Source organism: Calidris pugnax, unplaced genomic scaffold, assembly GCF_001431845.1.
Source record: "Calidris pugnax isolate Ruff unplaced genomic scaffold, ASM143184v1 scaffold92, whole genome shotgun sequence".
NCBI lineage: Eukaryota > Metazoa > Chordata > Aves > Charadriiformes > Scolopacidae > Calidris > Calidris pugnax.
The window spans coordinates 2,420,325-2,423,143 of record NW_015090823.1 but is presented as its reverse complement, the minus strand read 5'-3'; positions in this window follow the sequence as shown (position 1 = coordinate 2,423,143).

Here is a 2,819-nt window from a genome sequence, read left to right as displayed (position 1 = left end):
GGTCCATGTCCTTTCTGTGTTGAGGACTCCAAAGCTGGACACAGTATTCCAGGTGGGGTCTCATAAGCGCAGAGTAGAGGGGCAGAATCACCTCCCGAGACCTGCTGGCCACACTTCTCCTGATGCAGCCCAGGACACAGTTGGCTCTCTGGGCTGCCAGCGCGCGCTGCCGGCTCATGTTGAGCTTCTCGTCCATAAGCACTCCCAAGTCCTTCTCCTCAGGGCTGCTCTCCAGCCATTCTCCACCCAACCTGGATTTGTGCCTGGGGTTGCCACGTCCCAGGTGCAGGACCCTGCACTTGGCTTGGTTGAACCTCATGCAATTTGCACGAGCCCACCTCTCCAGCCTCTCCAGGTCCCTTTGGATGGCATCCCTTCCCTCCAGCATGTCAACTGCGCCACCAAGTTTGGTGTCATCAGCAAACTTGCTGAGGGTGCACTCTATCCCACTGTCCATGTCTCCAACAAAGATGTTCAATAGTACTGGTCCCAATACCGACCCCTGCGGAACACCGCTTGTTACTGGCCGCCTCCTGGACATTGAGCCGTTGACTGCCACCCTTTGGGTGTGGCCGTCCAGCCAGCTCCTTATCCACCATGTGGTCCATCCATCGAATCCATGAGTTTCCAATTTTGAGACCAGGATGTCATGCGGGACAGTGTCAAACGCTTTGCATAAGTCCAGGTATGACTTCAGTCATAAGATGACGTCAGTTGCTTTGCCCTTGTCTACCAAGTCTGTGGCAGTATCGTAAAAGGCCACCAAATTTGTCAGGCATGATTTGCCCTTGTGAAGCCATGTTGGTTTCACCTGAGCGTCCTTCATGCGCTGCATAATGGCACTCGGGATGATCTGTTCCATGACCTTTCCAGGCACCAAGGTCAGACTGACAGGCCTGTAGTTCCCCGGATGATCCTTCCAACCCTTCTTGTGGATGGGCATCACATTTGCTAGATGCCAGTCGGCTGGGACCTCCCCAGTTTGCCAGGACTGCTGGTAAATGATGGAGAGTGGCTCTGCAAGCACTTCCACCAGCTCCCTCAGTACCCTTGGGTGGATCCCATCTGGGCCCATAGACTTGTTTGTGTCTAGGTGCTGAAGCAGGTCCCTCACCTCTTCCCTTTGGATTACAGGGGCTTCATCCTGCTCCCTGCCCTAATCTACCAGCTCAGGGGTCTACATGCTCAGGCAACAGCCCATCAATCGCCAGCACCAGCTGGGCTCAGGAAGGAATTTTCCCATGGGGCACATTGGCACTGCTCCCTGGGGGTTTTTTGCCTTCCTCTGCAGCATCGAGCATGACCACTTGTCAGGGCTCCTCCGCTCCCTTTTGCCCACAGCCTTCCTGCCTGCTGCTCCTGCACCACCAAGGTGGCCTCTTGTGCCCCACAGCTGGGGGGAGGAAGGCTTTTGTTGCCCCCGAGATGGCCTAGCAAGCCTCCTGGGGTTTTTTTTGCCTTCCTCTGCAGCAAGCACTGAGCAGGGCCCCTTAAGGGCCAGGGTTCCTATGGGCCCTTTGGGCCAGGAGCCTGCTGCTCCTGCTGCACCAAGGTGGCCCCGCTGCCCCACATCTGGGGAGAGGAAGCTTTTGAGACTCCCAGGTGGACCCCTGGGGCTGCTTCTTGTCCTCTGCAGCACTGAGCACAGCCCCTGCTCAGGGCTCCTCGCGGCCCTTTGGGCTGGGCTCTTGCCCACTGCTCCGGCACCTCCCGGCCACCACTGGCTCTCTCGGCCTCTCTTGCCCATAGCAAGCTTGGAGTGGGAGACAGCTCTGCTCTTCCCTTGCCTCCCTCTCCCCAGGGCTTCTTGCTTGGCCAAAACAGCCTGTACTGGGAAGGCCTCCGGCCTTGGGGCACCCTCCCTCCCCACCTCACGCTTGCCCACTCTCCCTGCCTGCAATACAAGCCCAGGGCAGCCACCACAGCGCTTTGCATCCACCACTGGCCAAGGAGGACAGCGCCAGAGGAGCCACTTGTGGAAGGCACAAAGTGGGACTCTCTACCACTCACCTCCTCTTCTTCTTCTTGCCTCTGCTCCGTCCTCATCCTCCTTCTTCCCCTGCTCACTCTTCAGCAGACAGGGGAGGCTTGCCCTCTAGTCTTCCTCCTACTTTCCCTGCCTCTGGGGCTTCCCTTTGCCAGACGCAATGCTTTTGCAAGCTCAACTGAAGAATGCATCAGCCTGCTCCTGGCTCCACGCGCGCATTCTCTTAGTGCTTCTGAGCATTGGCTCTGAAACAGATTCAGAAACACAATGGCAAGTGACAGAAAACAGACCCTAAAAAGAAAGTCCCATTTCTGCTTGTAACTTTTTTTGGGGGGGAATGGATGGCATACCTAGGGCTGGACTGGGCTGGTTTTACTGGCGCTGTGCTGGGCTTGGCTGGTTGGGATTGGCTGGCTTACCTTTGGCTGGGCTGGGTTTTGCCGCGCTGGGCTGGCTTACCAGGGGCTGGGATGGGCTAAATTACCTTGGGCTGGGCTCGGCTGGGCTGTCTTATCTGGGGCTGAGCTGGACTGGACTGGCTTACCTAGTGCTGCTCTGGGCTGACTTACCAGTGCTGGTCTGGGCTGGCTTTCCTGGGGCTGGGTTGGGCTAAGCTGCCTTCCCTGGTCTTTGGCTGGGTAGACTTGCTTCCCTGGGGCTGGGCTGGGCTAGGCTGCCTTACCTGGGGCTGGGCTGGGCTGCTGTCCTGGGTCAGGCGGGGATAGGGTTAATTCTCCCCAGGACCTGGCTGGGACACAGGTATTCCATCCCACTGGGGCCATGCCCTGGGGTAGCAGGAGCTGCTGGGGAAGGGGAGGGACAGGAAGTCTTG